The sequence below is a fragment of the Echinops telfairi genome, unplaced genomic scaffold (genome assembly GCF_000313985.2).
Source record: "Echinops telfairi isolate 266 unplaced genomic scaffold, ASM31398v2 ScPeMD7_2573;HRSCAF=3158, whole genome shotgun sequence".
Lineage (NCBI taxonomy): Eukaryota > Metazoa > Chordata > Mammalia > Afrosoricida > Tenrecidae > Echinops > Echinops telfairi.
This window is the reverse complement of record NW_022106471.1, coordinates 6,667,600-6,686,379: the sequence shown is the minus strand read 5'-3', so window position 1 is coordinate 6,686,379 and position 18,780 is coordinate 6,667,600. Positions and strand designations below refer to the sequence as shown.

General features: G+C 50.5%; 1 protein-coding gene across 1 annotated transcript in view; it reads right to left on the bottom strand.

The window, feature by feature from the left end:
• SPRED2 (sprouty related EVH1 domain containing 2) overlaps positions 1-18,780 on the bottom strand; it is a 122,893-nt gene that overhangs the window by 52,765 nt on the left and 51,348 nt on the right. The window lies entirely within an intron of this gene.

Here is an 18,780-nt window from a genome sequence, read left to right as displayed (position 1 = left end):
TGAGATTACAGGCTGCAAAATTACGAGTGGGAGTCGCTCGCCAGCCCCCCACCCTCACCCCTGCCTCAAACTAGACCATGCCGTTCACAGTGGACAGAGAGCCCCCCTTGTGAGCGCTCAGCTGAATTCACAGGAGGCCCGGACCTGGTTGGCACTTATGGGGTTAAGGTTATCTAGTTGGTTGGCACTTACGGGGTTAAGGTTATCTAGTTGCAAAGCTATATAAAAACCACACATCAAAATTTTGGTCCCTGGGTATTAGATGGGGAGAAAGACTTGGCTTTCTACTCCGGTAAAGAGTTACAGTCTCAGAAACCCACCCTGGGGCAGTTCTACCCTGTCCTACAGGGTCGCGATGGTCAGCACTGACTTGGTGATACCCAGTTGGGTCTGGGTATTAGATGACAGGAAGGACTCACTGCCTTGTTCTGTGTTAATAATCTGCTTACTGTGGTTATGTGGGATCGCAGCACCGCACATGTAAGACACTTTTCTAGGGAGGCATGCATGTCACAGAAGAAATGATTTTTTATATTCACGATTGGCTATAAATATTTTAGCCACGGGGTGGGGATGATGAAATGTGGTAAAATCTCACTGACTCCTACAATCTGTGTGGGGACTACCTCTTCTCCTGAACATCTTTATAACCAAAATAATAATAATAACAATAATCAAATGTAAAGCCTCTCTGATGAAAAAAATGTTTCCCTCCCCTGTCCTTATGACCTAATTGATGACCAAACAAGGCCTTTTCCAGTTAGGTATGAACCTCCCTAAAAACGCGTTGGTGAGGGACAGGGTGGTGGGAGCACAGAGCTTCTGTGGCGCACAATTGGGGGTGGCAGGGGGTCACCCAACATAGACGCCGCACAACAAAGTGGCCTGTGGGCCTGCTGGCTGGACCTGCAGTCGATTCTGCCTTAAGGTTCATGGCCTCGGGTGACCGCGAGGGCACCTGCCTCGTACAGTCTGGTGGCTGTGTCCCATGCTTTCTGTGAGAACACAAACCCGGCCTCATTCATGAGTTCAACGTGACAAGACGCAGGAGAGTGGCTGGTTTCCAGCTTCCTTCTATGGGGCTGGCACCGCGCCATGAGAGGTTATGTAAGCCGCCACCAGGGTCCCCTCATGCCAGCAAGGCTCTCCATAAGGTGGCCCCGTGTTTGCTCACTCTGTGCTCCGACATGGTTCCTTCAGCTACCCGGAGAGGGAAGAGGCCTTTGATTTCAAGGCCTACAAATGACACTCGGATCAGGAAGTGCCCGTCTATGTCCAACGGAAACCGTGTTGTTAAATGGGACGCAATTCCGAAGACTGCCCACGTGGACAGCTTTTGGAAACATGACCGTCACTGTGAGGAAGAGAAGACACAGGTGCCCTACTAAAGCCAAGACTTGTTGCTGCACTGCTCCCCCCTTCAGCTCTGAAACGAAAGGTTGGGGAGAAGGCGTGTCAGGCTGAAGGTCTCACTTCAATTCACACCCACGACCAGAGGACAATGTCCCAGGCCTGATAACCAGCTTCCGGTGAACGCCAGTCTCCACACCACAAAATCCACCACCTCACGAATCCAAAATGACCTGGAACAGAAACCTTCTTCAAAAGAATTCAAACGCACTGCTGTCCACTCAGTTCCAACACGTGACCCCAGGGCAGGGTACAAGTGCCCCCCACCCCTGTGGCTTTCCCAGACTGTCGTGTTTGGTGGGAGCAGAACACCTCATCCTTCTCCCAAAGAACAGCCAGTGGTTTTGAACTGCTGGCCTTGCAGTTAGCAGCCCACTGTGTAACCATTGCACTTGGCTTTGACCAAGTCTTTGTTCAAAATGATTGCAAACTACAGGCTCATCATACTCTCCTTGACAAGTGACGACAAACCTTTCACACACTTCCCAAGTATCATGATTTGAGTTTCCATAACGATTTTCAAGGGAAAAAAAATCCATGGTTCCTTAAATAATTTTCTAAATTCAGACTTCACTAAGGAATAACAAAACAATGGCAGCAATGACGTATGTCTATATACAGGCTCCCATTTTTATACAGGGAAAGAGAATACAAATATTAACAATGAGTGATTGAGGAATCTAGGTGCACCATCTAGAGTGCTTTGTATTATTTTTGTAATGTTTCGGTAAGTATAAAACATTGCAGGTGAATTGAAATACATACACACGTGAAAGGAAACAGCTATTGCTGCTACTTCAAATCTTTTTTTTTTAATGAATTTAGCAACCACTATCGTTGCGGTAAGCGAGCCCTGTTGGCACTGTGGACTGGGTGTTGGGCTGGTAACCTCAAGGTCAAGGGAGAAGGGTAAGGCTGCCGGCTCCCACAGATTGATCGTTTCACAAACCCTACAGAGGGCCACGAAGAGTTAGCAGTGGGTTTGGGGTGGGTGGATATAGTTGCTGTAAAGAGCATCGTGGCTCAGTGCTCTGATGCTAACCAAAAGGTTTGTGGTTTGAACCCATCAGCCACTGTATAGGAGAAAAATGACGTTGTCTACTCCTGCAAAGAGTAAAGGTTTAGAAACCCAATGGGGCTGTCTTACTATTTTCTAGAGCAGCGGTTCTCAACCTATAGGTGGCAGCCCCTTTGGGGGTTGAATGACCCTTTCACAGGAGTCGCTCCATTCCTAACAGTAGCAAAATGACAGTGCTGAAGTATCAATGAAAATAATGTCATGGTTGGGGGGAGGGGTCACCACCACATGAGGAACTGTATGAAAGGGTCGTGCAGTATTAGGAAGGTTGAGGACCACTGCTGTAGAGGATAGCAAAATCAACTTGATGGCCTGGGTATGGATTTTGGGGGTCTAGTTTCCTGTGAAGCCCTGGTTACTCAATGGTGACAGTGGGAAGCCAGCCCGTGCTCCACGGTCCGTGGGGACTCCATGCTGGCCTACCGGGCCACTGGGAGCCAAAATCAACGCAACAGCGGTGAGGTTTTGGTCTCAGCTGCTGCCGGAGACAACCCCTCTCAGGTAAAAAACCAAACAAAGCGATTCTCCACCATAAAGAAACGGAGTAAAATGGTTCTATAAATGCCTCAGGGGTAGGGTTTCTGGCACATGCTCCTTGCAAACAATCTTTGAAGTTGCTCCCCAAAGAAACCAACCACACATTTTGGGGGAGGTGACACACAGTAGTCCCAAGAACACAGTTTAAGTCTGTCTGGTCTTGCGTTTCCCACATTCCCACTGAACTTCCCGCTCTCTGCTTCACCTCCATTAGCGCCCTGCGGAACACAGCTCCAGTGTGGGGAGCATGGGACTTTTGTTTTTCCTGGTACCTTACTTTAGGTTTTCTTCACGGAACTGATGACGACACTGGAAACAAGCCAGTGCGATTTCTGTCATGATTTCTATTTGGTAGGTCTGCCCACTGTCCACCGACTGGCCAGCAGACGACTCCGATTAAGTGGCTATCCTGTGTCTCTGACTCCTGACCACACTGCTGTGGCCTACAGGCCACGGAAGAACTGCCCCTGTGGTTTCCAAGACTGTTAACTCTACAGGAGTAGAAAGTCTACTGGTCTCCCTCCCAGCAGCTGCTGGTTTTGAACTGCTTGATCTTGCGATTAGCAGTCGGTTGGTAACCGCTACGCCAAGCAGCCTATGAAAGGGCAGCAGCAACAGCCAAGCAACAGTCAGGTTGACAAAACGAACAAAAATGCTCATGCGGTCCCCACACTTTACAATCAAACCATTTGCGATCCAAAGAGCCGCACGAGGGCCCCAAGGACAGAGTATTCAGAAGTATTAGCAAAAGCTGCGATGGAAACCGGAATCACAGGCCGGAAGGATATGGGATGATACACTGTAGGGATTACAACCAATGAGATAGAAACAAGGTGTATACGACTTGCTGAATGGAAAATGTATCCGCTCTGTGAACCTTCACCCAACTCAATAAAACTTAAAACAAAAAACCCCCATTGCTGTCGAGCAAGTCCCTTTGTGTCAAAACAGAATGACTTGGGGGGTTTCAGTGGCTGAGTTAGTTCTCAAAGCTGTTCCTCAGCCCTTTCTTCCGTGGCACCACTGGGTGGATTTGAACGGCCAATATCTTGGCTGGTAGTTGAGTAGTTTGCTCCCTTCATGGCCTTTACCTATGTGCTTCATGGGGTTGGCAGTTCATACCAGCATTGCCAGTCTATGGGCAATAGCTTGCTCCAGGCCCAGGCTCACCTGGTCATTTTCAGAACAAACACTGAGTCGTGGAAATAATCTTGGATGCCTCTGGGCTCTCCAGGCCCTCACATGGTCATCTCCCAAAATGGATTCTTGGGTGGTAAGAAGCAAACCCGGCTGGGGAACACAGTAGAACACTGATTTCCATTTCAGTGAGTTTGACACCTGCCAACAGACTCTTGATTTAAAATCCCTACCATGTATTAACTTGTAGAAGGCTTTGGGAAATTACTTGTTTGCACGCATGCTCTTAGCTAAAGTCTATAGACTGGTAAATGCCAAGATCTAAAAGCAAATGCAACATCCACCATGTGTTAGAAGGGAGGGTCTGGCTGTACGCTACCCTGTGCAGTTAGTGGTAGGGGCATGAATCTGCTGTCCAGTGAACTTGGTGCAGAAATCCCGCCTTGCCCCGACTTAAGCTATTGTCCCTAAACCCGTTTCCATATCAACAAAACAGGTATAAGATTAATAAGCTTACAGGGCCATTTGAACGCCAGTGGAGCAAAGCTTAAAGTGTTCGGCTGCTTACTGAAGGATCAGCCGTTCAAACCCACCAGCCTCTCTGTGGGAGAAAAGCTGTAGCGGTCTGCTTCCACTGAGGCAGAACATCCTAAGAAACCTTAAGAAGCAGTTCTACTCTGTCCTACTGGGTTGATATGAATTATAATCAACTAGATGACCCGCACAAACCATGGTGACGGCCATCTCTAAGCTCCAGGGACAGAGCTGCGCAGTTGTAACAGAAGTCAGAAGTGTGTCCCTTCTGGTGATCCAGTATTTGCATGGGCAGAGAACCAAATCTTTCATCTGCGTGAGGTCCTGGTTCTTGGGCCCTTATGTGAGTTAAAGTCTCCATTCAACACTGGCAGGTGTAGCATCTCGCAGTGAAGGGCAAACAGTAAACCACTAGGACACCTGGATTAATGGGGCTCTTCTGTGTACTCTTCCTACTTTCCTGCAAGTATGCAACATTTCAGGATAGTTATACACATGCACATACACAAAAGAAAATATATACCGCTATTCCTTCAAATGATTTCGATGAATGTAGTCACCACCACAGTAGACAGACCTGTATTATTTCTGGTAAAGAGCCATGCTAACTGTCAGGTAAGCATCTGGTAACCGCCAGCCCCTCCAAGAGATAAAGAAAAGGTTTCCTACTCCCACAAAGAGTTAGAATCTCGGAGCAGTTCTACCCTATCCTAAAGGGCTGCTTGCTATGTGCTGGAATCAACTCCCTGGCAGTGAGTTTTCTGTGGACTTGAGCTTCCTGTCTGATGCAAAACACAGCTCTCTGCCCCAGGGTGGTTGGGAAAATCTACTGGGCCTGAGGTGGTGGTCTTCCCACCTGCCCTCCCTCCTGACTCGCCCACTCAAAGACGACCTCCCTGGTTTCAGAGCCCTGGGACTCCAGCTAGAGAATGCAAGTCTGCACTTGGGGTTCCCCGCCCCCAAGTCACATCTGTGCATTATGTAGAAACCACATGTGTCCCCAGAGCTGGAAGCAAGAGGTGAAAGATGATCTGGAAGAAGCATTCAGGAAACCGAGCAAACAGAAATGAAGGAAGCTTTCAAGAGGGCTGGACAGGCACATGCAGGATTAATAAACAGTGAGGGGCCGCCAAAAATGGGGGCTGCAGCAGCAGTTTCCGCCGCCGGTCACCAACCAGGGCCCAGGAAGGAGACGGACGCCGCCAAAGCAGGTCCCCAGACACAGGCCCACACCCAATCGTGCTGCAGAGTTTTATTGGCACGAAAGCTTGTTTATTGGGGGGGAAAGCAAATCCAGAGCATTAATGGATAATGCAGGTGAAAGGACCCAGGGGGCTGGTCTCTGGGAGAGGAAATGGGAACAAAAGAAACCATTCTCACTGCCTTCACTTAAGTCCTCAAAAATAATAAGAATAATTTTTTTAAAGTCTTGGACAGCTGTTGGGGATGGAGATTAAATCTGGGATGTGCTTAGATGCACACAGTGCCTTTGGGGGAGGAGGGGTAACTTGCTGTCTTGCTGGCGAGAAGTCCATCCCAGCGAGCCATGCGAGAAAAGGACGGGCACTGGTGACAGGAGGGAGGCAGAGGACTCCTATTGTCACCTACTGGCAAGCAGGCTTTCAGAGATTGTAGGCATAGTGACAACTCTCACTTGACGCCAAGTGAGTTTTCAGCTGTGCATCTTAAAGTGTAACTGGCTGGCACAAGGCTCGTGGTTAATTCGGGATGTTCCCTTTGGCCGGAGCCCCAAGACTTGCACGGATTAAATGCAGAAGAGCAATTATCTATCCCAAGCAGAGTTCCAAAAGCCCGAGACCCTCAGGGGTGAGGGACCGTGGGCCCACCCTGGCTACTCTCGGGCAAGGGCGCTCCCGCCCACCCGGTCAGTGCGGAGTGAAGGCGGGCGCTGGGTGAGGCGCAGGTTTGGTCTGGGCAGTCCGCGGGGTGGATGAACATGGCGCGGTGGAGAACGATCCACACAGGATACCAGACAGACGGGGCAGGGCGAGAAGGCATGTGAACTCCATCAGCAATCTGGGGGAATCACCCTGGAGGATTACGGGTGCAGCCAAGAGAAAGGTCATGGTTACGACAGTCGCACGGGTTCTGGGTATAAGACTGGGTGGGGGGCCAGGTGTCTCGTTCAAGCCTCCAAAACGGTGTTGATGACCCCCACAGACGAGGCTTGGCTTCTCCCGAGACCCCTGGCTGCGGAGCAAAAGCCTAGGAGCGTCTGACGGGTGACCGTTTAATGCATTTCACATCTGAACGGAGGGGGCTGCTGTGCTTGAAATGGGCCCAAGGTGGGATGGCCTGCTCCTCCCTTGCTCACGCGTGCTGACCACTGCAGAGGGCCGAGTTCCCGCCCAGCACTCCACTGCTCTGTGGTCTCCCCAGCTCCACAGCCGGACTCAGAGCTGCATGATCCTGGGGCACTCTTCCAGACGAGAGGCCTACACCACCATGAGGGCCACAAAATGCTTACCCTTCGTAGACTCTCTCTCTCTCTCTCTCACACACACACATACACCCACACCGGGAGTTCATGAAATCCTGCACACTCATTCTGGGGAAAGGCACCTGCAAGGGGCCTGGCTTAGCCACTCATCTACAGGACCTCGGCAGAACAGTTTCTTTGGCCTCAATTTCCTTGTCCAGAAAATGAGGGCGTCAACTAACTTGGGTTTTAAAGCTCCCCAATTCTACAGGGAATGGATTAGGAATAATTAAATACAGAAACCGTTTAATAATCTAAGTAACCAGAGACCAAGAGGGTGGGGAGAGACCCAAACAACCTGGCGGTCTCTACAGTGACAAGAAAGGGAGTGGAGAGAACTCAAAACTGATCAACTCGTCTCCCGAATGAGCCTGAGGCCAGCAGGGACGGAGGAGTGGAGGGATCGCTAGCGGATCAGGATGTGGGCACCCCCACCCCGCACTGCACCCCCCGCCCCGTCAACCTCATGACCTTGGTAGATCAAGACAAAGCGCAGGGGGGAAGCTACATTCCTGATCCTGGACCTAAGAGACCAGGGCTAAGCCAACACACCCATCTCCAAGGATGTGGCTACTACCCCAGAGCTAGAACGGACTTTCCCTCACAGACATCCATCCATCCACAACGGATGGATGCAAGCAAGGTCAACATGAGTGGTGGCTCTAGCAGGTACAAGCAGCACACCTTAGACTTCCAGAGGCCTTTGACCCCAAAGAGCAGGGATGGGGAGATGGATTCCTCGCACCCTCTCTTTGTCCCCAGCAACCAGTCCCACGAGCCCTGCACGCGTGCCCATGGCTGGAGTGGCATCTTCGCCACCGGGCTTGAACGCTCCGGTTTTTCTCGTTTACTTTCACTGCTCGGCTTCGGGCACACAGCAAACCCTCAGGGCCCAAGTTTCTTCCGGCATTCAACAGACACACACAGATTCACCTTCCCTGATTCAAACAGGGGCGGAGGTCAAGCTTGTAGTTAAGAGGAAATAACAGGTGGGCGGTCACCAACCTGTGCCACGTGTCCTTTCTTCTTCTTCGCTGCAAAAAGTCGTTCCGTTTCCCCACGGAACATGTAGGAAAGGCAGAGACAAAGATCCTCCTGCCACGTAGAACTTAGAGTGCATTAAAAGGAATCTGCGGTGGTCTAACTGGCTTGCACCTGACGACTCACCAAAAGGTGGGTTGGCAGGTGGATCCCACCCTGCAGGGGTGAGGCAGAAAGGCCTGCAATCTGTTTGTGGACAGGTGACAGCCAAGGAAACCCTCTTGGGTACTCGTACTCTCTAACATGGGGTGACTAGGAGTCAGGGCCAATCCAGTGGCAAAGGGTGGCTTAAAAATTTTTTCTTTTTAAATGTATGAAGAATGTTGGCTAATTCATTATGGTCTCCACCATTGTCTTAGTTTGGCTTTAAAAAAACATATTGAGAAAAAAAATAATATCCCCATTTTTCTAGTTATTAAGGAGAAAGGTTTTCCCACCCCAACCCCGGACTTTCTTTTTAAACTAAAATTTATTTATTTCTTTTTTAAGGAGAAAGGTTTTGTGTGCAGGACTTAGTGATATAGTCCCCCCTAGCTTTAGTTTAATTTATTTGTACCCCAGAAGGAGCAAATAAACAATGTATGGGCCTCACACCTTACGCACCTTAGCTATTAACTAAGTAATAATAAAGAGCGACCTGGAATTCCAACACACACCTCGGAGCCATCTCGTTCTACACCAGCCACACCGGAAAGCGGATGAATCTGAGGGCAGTAGCCCAGCTCCTTGTTCCAATTCAGAGTCAGAACTGGGCCCCAAAGCTTCCAAGTCCATTGCTCCTCCCTAAGAACCGGACACCCACCTAAGCGCAAAAATCACCCCTGGAGCACCACTAAGTTCTTGGTTTCTGAGAAAAGAAATCCGTTAGAGCCGATCCCAGCACAGGGAAAGGAGCTGGCCACATCTGGGAGATTTACTTGGTGGACGAGAATTCGCGTGGTGGCCAAAGTGACTCAATGCTCTGGAACGTGTTTCTGGCTTTGCAGTTCACTCAGACATTTAAAGTCAGTGGGGAGAGTTGGGACCCGCTGGTCAACACTGCAAAGCATCGGATAAGGCCAACTGAGAGGTCACTCGCTGACTTCTCCCCACGGCTCAACTGCATTCGAGGCGTTGAAGGAACACGTGGGGAACATCCACCTGCTTCCAGTAGCCCCTTCTCTCAGGAGCCTTGTAAGAGCAATCATAATACGAGACTTGTTTGGGGGAGAGGAGTATCATTCCCCAAAGGACCTTAATCTGTGCAGTAATTAAGAGGCAGGTCTTTCAGGAAGGGTCATAGATACACAGGCTAACATCCCCATCCCCACCCTACCTCCAAGCTGGCCAAGTTCTGGGGACTGGCTGTCCATGTTTAGATATAAGGGGCTGCATGCTCCTCTTTCAACCAGGTCCCCAGATGCTGGCCCACGTCTTTATCTGTCACCCTATCACAGAGGCAGAGACCCTTCCTTCCCAGTGCTGCAGGGAGAGCAGAAAGACAAGGTTGATCTCAAAGGGAAGTATGAACAGATATGAGTTTCATCACGTGGTCAGCTCTACTGCAAAGGGACTGAGGCTGGCTGGGGAGATTTCATGTCCTTGATCAAACCTCAACCTGGTCAGTCCTTGCCCTTAGAGTGACTCACTCACGGAAGAAAAGGGACTGAGGGTGGCTCATGACACACTTTCTTCAACTCACTGCCATTTAAAAACACAGCCCCCAACGCCAAGTGGTCTCTATTTACCTGAAGAACAGAGGAGGAAGGGGAGTCAGAAATAAGAAGAGGTGGAAAGTATGGAAGTGAGACCAGAAGATCCAGTTATAACAACTGAGCGTTTGGATCCCAGATTCTAACCAAAAAGGAGGAAAATAAAGGATGAAAGTTCAAATTCTCGGGTAAGGGGCGATGGCGGACGATGTAAGATATGGGAAAAATAATCTATAACTTATCAAGGGTTCTTGAGGGAGGGCAGTCTGGGGAGGGAGGGGGAAAATGGGGAGCTGATATCAGGGGCTCAAGTGGGAAGAAAAAGCTTTGAAAATGATGATGGCGGCATGTGTGCAAATGCGCTTGACACACTGGAGGAATGCATGGATTGTGATGCGATGTAAGAGTCCCCAATTAAAATATATTTTTTAAGTCAATAAAATGTTTTTGTACAGAAAAAAAAAGGAGAAAGTTCAAATTCTCGTAGACACCAGATTTTTCTGGATCCAATGTGTGGGCTGGATGAACCCTTAAAACTAGTTCCCTGAGATCATCTCTAAAACTTTACAAGAGCTTATCTTAACTCGTCAAAAACTGTCTTGAGCTTTATATGCTTTTAAGATCTATACGGGGCTGAAAGGACAAAAATAACACGAAAGATTAAATCAGAACTTTAGTGGACAATGTCAGGTGAGGACTGACAGCGGGCTGCTGAGATAGCTACGGTTTATTGTGCCAACCTGGCCGATAAACACATGTGGGATTAATTGAAGGGTGAAGGGATAAATGGCTCAGTGAGCCTTTTGAGTTCTCAGGGCTCTTGCTTTCTGATGGTCGGCCCAGGGTGTGGCTGCCTTAGCCAGTTCCCTGCTTCAGCTGGCAAGGCTCACTTCCTGAGACATCTCTAAGGAGAAGCCACATGGACCTACCCCGATGCAGCCCTGGGCGCTGGAGCAGCCATGTGGAGACCCCTGCCAACGTTGAGATGCTTACACATTCACTGATTCGGCTTTCCTCCTGCAGTCGGCCTCACTGCGTGTGTTTTTTGAGATTGAGGAGGACTTTGTAGATTGGTGTTGGACATATGGGCTAATGTTGGACTTAGGGGCTTGGACAGCACTGGGTTGGGATACTTTCTTAATGTACGCTTACCCTTTATATAAAACTCTCTCTTATGCATATGTAAGTTTCTGTGGATTTGTTTTCCCTAGTTTACCCAGACTAACACAGCTGCTAACCACAAGGTTAGTTGTTCAACTGTACCAGCGGCTCTGAAGGAGAAGGACTAAGCTTTGTACTCCCCTAAACCATTTCGGGGATGGAAACCCATGGCCGGGTGGTGGTGAGTTGTCATCAACTAGACAGCAGTGAGCCTGATTGATGTCGGGCTTGTTTTCTCCCTTGCACATGCGTTTTTCTCTTGGAGAAGGTAACACGTATCTGGGGAGATCTTTTTATATCAAAACATAGACAATGAATTCATGTTCTTCGTGCATCTGCACAATAAAAAGACAAAAAAAAACCCGAAAACAAAAACGTCCAAGGACAGACGGAAGGAAACATTGAAACTGCAAATTCCCAAGAAATCAAAACAAAGTCTTTGGTAAAACAATAGCTTGGCGATGGAAACAAAGCATGAGGTTTTGATTGGTTAAGTTAGGGACATCTAAGGCGTGTCCATAGCAGGAGCTCGAAATGTATTTGGAGTGGAAGGAGTGAGACAGAGTTCTCTACTCAGATGGCCCATTCTCCTTAGCCGCTTCCAGGCTCATCCCCCATCAAACAGAGCAACTGTCAGTCCGTGAAGGCATGCTAACAGCACACAGACTTACAAGGGGGAGAGAGACGGGGCAAAGCGGTGACTTGTGGAGTGGCTACACTGGCTGGTCCTTCCATCAGAGCACACACCTCAGGTGAAGCCACCCAGGTAACTGGCACAGCGAGATGTCTCAGCAGACCCCCAGAGACGCCTTCCAAGAGGCAAACCCGCTGCTTCCAGCCACTGCCTCCAGCGAAGGAACAAGAAATTCGAGGCCGTCCAGGAGCTGACTCACACACCCTCTTGCCACAACCACCCTGCAGGTTCTATTCTAAGTTTGCCATGCCTCTGGGCAGACAGAGAGTACAGATACAGCTGGGGGGCTCAGGCTTCAACCAGCACTTCCTGTTTCGCCGCCTGGACCATCCATGCTCAACCTTGGTGCCATCTTTTTAGAAACCTCCAACCAGGAGAGGCACGGGTGGGAAGAAGCAAATGTGCAGGCTGAAGTGCCAGGGAAGGAAAGATGAGGCAGAGGTCCAAGTAAACTAGCACGTGCCCCACAGCAGCCACAGCAGCAGGAATAAGGAGTGCCTGGGGCCAGGTGGCTGGTCCAAGGTTGTTGACTACTGCTCTTGTCTATAGGAGTGGGGGAATATTCAGCCCTCGGCCCGCAGGGCTGAGAAATCATCAAAACCAGCTAACACTGCACACCTCCCCTGCCATCCCAATCCCAACCCCTGCCCCCCCAAAAAAAACAAAACCCCACCAAACTCACTGCCATTGAGTAGATGCCGAATCAGATAGCAAGCCTATAGGACAAGCTAGAACTGCCCCTGTGAGTTCCCAAGATGGTAATTCTTTGCGGGAGTAGAAAGCACTGTCTTTCTCCAAAGGAGAAGCCGGTGGTTCTGAACCACAGACCTTGCGGCTAGCAGATCCAATGCATAATGATGGCTCGCGGCAGAGAAAAGGTTCCCTCCTCCTGGCTAGAACGTCTGCCTGTATGGATCTCAAACTTCCATCGCTGACCACACCAGAGAGGTCCACCTTGCTCAGACCTAATCAGTCCGATTTTGACCCTCTACTCTGGGCCCTCTGCATGATAGCCTAGTTCTGTTCTCAGTGTGGCGCATAGCATGCCCAAGTCACCTCTTCTGCTGTCTTAGCTGAAGAGTTAAGTCATGTAACAGAAAGGAGGGATGGAGTAAGAGAGGGAGGGGAGGGAGGGACGGGCAACCCATATAAGTGCCAGCTCAGCCAAACGCCATCCACATCTCTTTTCAGAAATGCACCACGCTATCTATATGTGTGCGCGCACCCATGATGGTTTCTCTACCTTGGGGTGGCAGGTCAGCTAGTGAAGGTGAATCAAACGTGTTTGGAGCCTAACTGGAATAAGCCAAATGTATAAAGGCATTTTTGAAGCAGGATGGCGTTTTCCAAGTCTCGTCTGCTCACCCTAGTGGGCTGCACAGCTTGGGAAGCAGCAGCGCTCCCAGACGCTGCCGGGGTGACTCAGGAAGAGGCACTTGGGAGGGACGGCCTCTGCTCGTGCCTCCTGGCTTGATTATCAGTCTCCTCAGGGCTCCTGGTAGACACGGGGCTTTCTACCTCGGGAAACTCGCAGGGCCAGTTCTACCCTGTCCTAGAGGGTGCCTGAGTCAGCCTGACTCCGGGGCAGAGAATTTGGTGTTGTTACAGAGGCCCCAGTCTGGGGTGGGGTCAAGCTTCTCCGCATGACTGATAGAATCAAGGATGAGGATAAGATTAAAACCAGAAACCAGGCCTAATTTAAATCCAGGTGGGAGGTACAAGTTTTCAGCCTCAGGATTGAAATTCCTATTGGACATCCCACCAATGGATTTCTCCCTCTGCCCCACCTTGTGCTTATCAATAAGCGCCAGGTGCAGAGAGCGACGGGTCCACTCTGCTGGCTACACAGAAGTCTCCTCTGTGAGGATGCTGAAGGGTCTTAGGTAACTTAACACTGAGAGTTGGGGGCCTTAACCAAAAGCCCAAACCAAACCCACTGCCATCAAGCCAATTCCGACTCATCCCTATCAGGCAAAGTAGAATGCCCCTTTACAGATCTTTACAGGAGTAGACAGCCTCATCTTTCTCTCGAGGAACAGCTGGTGGGTTTGATGGGTTCAAACCAGTGACCCTGTAGTTAGCAGCTCAAGGCATAACCCACTATGCTGCCAGGGCTTGCAGAGGGGAGAGACTGGCTTTTGGGAGTGTTAGCATCGTCTCACAGAAGGGACCCAGGAAATTTCCTAACGGCAGGTGGCATATTCCTGATGGCCATCTGATACCATTCTTGGGTCTGGGGAGAGGCGGACGTATGCATTCTGGGCATTCCTCAGACAGCATCCTTGATATAATGATGTTCCCGTTTGATAGTTGAGAGACATCTATCACACCATAGCCTTCACAGCGATGGAGAGCTGGACTCTGACCAGAACCCCATGCTCTCTCACCAGCCCCTCCCCACGAAGGTAACATTTAGAGCTCACTGCCAGGAAGGATCAATTTCTGGAGAATGACATCATGCTGATAAACCAGTGGGTCAGTGAAGAGGAAGACCCTTGGTCAGGTGGCCTGACACAACAGCCGAACCCATCGGCTCAGACACACCTACGATTGTGAAGACCACACAAACAGGGTCGCTGTGAGCCAGAACCTGCTCATCGACACCTAACTGTACCACCGAGTGTGGCGCCTGCCTCTCGCTTCCATCCGTGGGCAGGGTGAAGCCAAAGGTTACGTGATCGCTCAGCCCTCCTGGCCGAGCCTGTTCGTCACCAGGAGCCCCAAATAGGCAAACCAGGAGCTTTCTTGCATCATGTTCCACGGGGACATGTGTTTCGCCTCCACCCACCCCGCACACCCCGTGAGCCCCAGGTGGGTGTTGCTACAGAGCCACCGGCGGTTTAGTATGCTGATTATGAGATATGGTCCTCACACGCCCCGCTGTGAACGTCCTTGCTGTGGACACCACCCCCTTCCTGCACAACTACATCTTTCAGGTTGAACTTCTGTAGATGACAAGGTACTAGCTGGCTAAGCAAGCCGGCTGAGGGTCGAAGTCAGGCTCTGACCTCTTCTCCCTGGGTACCGGAGGCGCCCCTGCTTCTGGCTACTACGGGCCTAGCAGGGGCACCAGTTCCAAATGCAAAGCCAGCTGGGTGCAACTCACGGCTGCTGAGTGGATTCCAATCAGAGCAGGATTTCTTTCCCAGGCTGTAATCCTGAAGGTCGGCAGGAGTCGGAATCGAGTGGATGGCAGTGGGTGTGGGTTGCATCTCTCAGACAGCTGACCACTCCACTTGGACTCTAGCCCCACGGCCGCTGGGGGATTCCAACTACTGAGCTTTCGCTTAGCAGCCAGGAGTTTTAACCACTGTGCCACCAGAGCTCCCCTCACCCCAAGCCTGTTCCAACTCGTAGCAACTCTTAGCAAAAAGGCAGGGGAGATCCCTTTAAATCTTTATGGGAGCAGGCAGTCTCATTGTCCTTCCACGGCGTGACTGATGGATTCAAACTATCAGCCTTATGAGGTGTAACCAGCTTGATGCGTAACCCACTATGCTACCAGGGCATCAGTTGTAAATAAGGCTACTTCCTACCCAAAAAACTCAACATGACAGATCCTAGCAAACACTGCCCACTCAATCTTAATGCTCTAGCCTGGGAGACAGACGACTTGACCTTTGATGGATGTCTTCCGAAAGTAAAATGCTACCCGGCACATTTCCTTTGGAACGGTCTTCACAGCAAGCTTGATCATGAAAGAGGGAACGGGCCGTCCATTTGAAAGAAGACCGGTAATAATAGCCTATCCTTAATTTTGTAGTCAAGAACCATTTTTAGAAAAAAGAATTCTTATCCACCTAACTTTGCTCCAATTGTAGGCCAGTTCCAAGTTTAAAATCTGTCTCCACGTAACAAATACTAGTGTCACCAAGTGTGCCCTCCCCCACACCTGCTTTTCCCCCTGGAAATGAGTTATAAATGCGTTCCTAAAAACATTTCAAGCAAATATCGCGAGGCTAGAATGAAGGTGTAGACTGCGGAGGCCCTGGCTTTGACAGCTACGAGGCTCACCTAAAGGTGCATGATGGCTATGCTCTCATGTGTTCGCTTTGCATGAGATTCAAGCCACAAGAACATCTATCTTCTCTTGGAGTTTGCACAACATTGCCTGGGAGGATTGAAAGTACCGGGAGCTGCCAGAAGAACACACACACCTGTCTTGGAAGAAGCACAGTCCGCGTGCTTCTTAGATGCTAAGATGGCGAGACATTGGCTCACACACTTTGGACAGGTTGTCAGGAGACTAACAGTCCCTGGCGAAGGACATCGTGCTGGGTAAAGTAGAAGGGCAGCGAAAAAGAGGAAGGCCCTCCTGTGGCTGCAACCCTGGGCTCCAACGCAGGAATGAGGGTCAGGATGGCGCCGGTGCAGGCAGCATGACTTGCTGCTGTAGGCAGGGTGGCTGTGAACTACTCCATAGGGTTTTCTAGCTGTGGTCTTAATGAAACTAGTTTGCCAGGTCTTTCTTCCTCAGGGCCCTCGAAGCAGGTTGGCGCCACCCACTTTTTAAAGTTAGCATCATCCAGGTTCCTTGTTGTGAGGTAGACACTACAGCTGCCCTATTTTCAGAAACAGAAACAAAAACCACCTCCTTGCCATTGAGTCATTTCTGACTCGGGAGTGATCCTCAGGGGCAGGGTAGAAAGGCCCCTGTGGGTTCCCGAGGTTAGAACCCTTTATGGGAGTAGACAGCTTCATCTTTCACCCCAGTTTACAGCTGGATAAATCACTACACAGAGAAATGAAGGATCTAGCCAATGAAGCCATTGAGGGGCAGTCTGACTCTGGAGCCCAAGGCTCATTCCCGGCCCTCCTGTGTAACCAGCCAGCTGTAAGGGCACCCTGCAGCTTCAAGGGGAACTGGAGAGGCCGCATGAAACATCTCTGTGGCAGGACCAGGCACCCCCCACTCCCAGGATGGACCTTCTGCCATGGGGAGCCCAGTAAGAGCCCCGCCAGAGGGTGTCCCTCCTAGCAAAGCTCAGAAGTGCCCCTGCACTCCTCAATTCCTAGCTTGGCTGGCTCAGCAACACAGAATTTTAACCCCTCCCCTGGTGCCCTGTCCTGGCTTGTCCCGGCCGAAGCAGCTTGTTCATAAACAAGCGCTTGTGCAGGGCGAAACAATAAATACATGGTGTAAATATGGCATGGCGGGGGCGTCTGACCTCCTCAAAACTTCAAGAGGGGGGAGGAGAATTATTATCAGCAGCCACAGGGCAAAGCTGGCTCCTATGAGGCGGAGGTCAAGCATGCCTCCCCTCTTCAACCTTTCTACCAGTTCTGAGACCTACTGTCCGGCCCCCCCCCCGGCCCCCGGAATTCTCTCCTCTGCTGGGTTCAAGAACTCGTTGCAATGGCCACACAGAACTCAAACACACTGGTGGGTGAGGTTTATTAGGGAAGCAACCATGCAGGATCCGGGGAGACTCAGGATGCTCTTCTTCCACCAGGACAACTTTTCAGGCAGACCCATGGGAAGGCCTCTCCCTGGTCTTTGGCCCACTGGGGCCTGCCAGGCCTCTGCCCTATTTGGGCAAGTATCACCAGGCTCTTTAGTGCTATAACTGGGTGCCCGAGGCAGGCACCCCGCTCCTCCAACAGGCCCCCGGCCTGAAGGGGTTCAGCTTTCTCCCCTGCTGCCTGCTGCCCTCCTCTGCTCTTTCAGCTCTCTGCCTCAGGGTCCCAGCATGGACCCTGGACTCCTCTTCTTAGTCGTTGGGGGCCTACCTTTCTGCTGCTGGGGTGGCGGCAAAACTGACCAGGCCCTTCTTTCGGGCTCCATAAACCTTACTTAGGAGCCCTGGTGGTGCAGCGGGTTACATGTGTTGGGCTGGAAACCATGGGGTCAGCAGTTCAAACCCACCAGTCACTCCAAGGGAGGAAGGTGAGCCTGTCTACTCATCATGATTTATAGCTTCAGAAACCCAAAGGGCAGTTCTACCCTGTTCCATAGGGTTGCCATGAGTTGGAATAGTCTTGCTGGAGGTTTCTACCTTTATCTGCATGACCACATATCCACACCTGTACCTTATTTCTACTGCTAGCATGGATCCAATTCCCCCAGTGGGCCACCAGCACCTCATTTGCATAGTTCCACACAGTCATTTGATGGGAGTTTACTAAACCCCCACTCAAAGGCTGATCTAGGCAGTGCGGTGACACCAAGTTGAACACCTGGCTCTGGAGTCACACTGCCCAAGGTCGACCCCCCTGCCCTTCTGACTTCCAGCCATGAGATCTTGGACGGCATATTCCATCGTTGGAAAAGGCAGTGCCACTCTGTCTATAGAAGTTCCTGCTCTAGATAAACTCAGCGCTAGCTGTGTCAAGTAACTGGTAAATTATCTGTTACCAAAAGGAAACAAAACACGCTTCATACGACATCTACATACAACAAACGTCGATAAATGTTGGTTGAGCCCACTGTTCACTCTATGAGCGGAAAAAAAGGGCAGGCAACCTGCTTCTATCAAGACTCAACTACTCATTGCTATCAAGTCGCTTCCAACCCATATTGATCCTTCAGGGCAGAAAACTGTCCTGTGGAGTTTCCACCCCTGTGATCTTTATGGGAGCAGATTGCCACATCTTTCTCCCATGGGGCGGCTGGTGGGTTTGAACCTATGACCGTTTGGTTCGCAGCAGAGCGTTTTATGAATTGCACCAACAGAGCACAGAGATGATCGAGCCCAGGTTCGGTTCTGTCCCACAGGGACAGAGCTCAACGGTGAGTCACAATGCCCGCTGACTGTCCACATTGACGACAGGCATTGGGATGGGCATTTGTAGCACAAGAACACACCGTGTAAGATCCCCAACATCACATTTTGGTAAAGGAGAACTATACAGTTCACCCAGGTTCTTCCTGGACCTCTGAAGCCAATGTGAAACTCCCTTGCCACAGGGACCTATCTGGGGCTTCCAGTACAGGGGAATTTCCCCTGTTTTCCTGAACTGGAACTAAGCTATACTTTGGAGATTCGTTGTGGCTCTG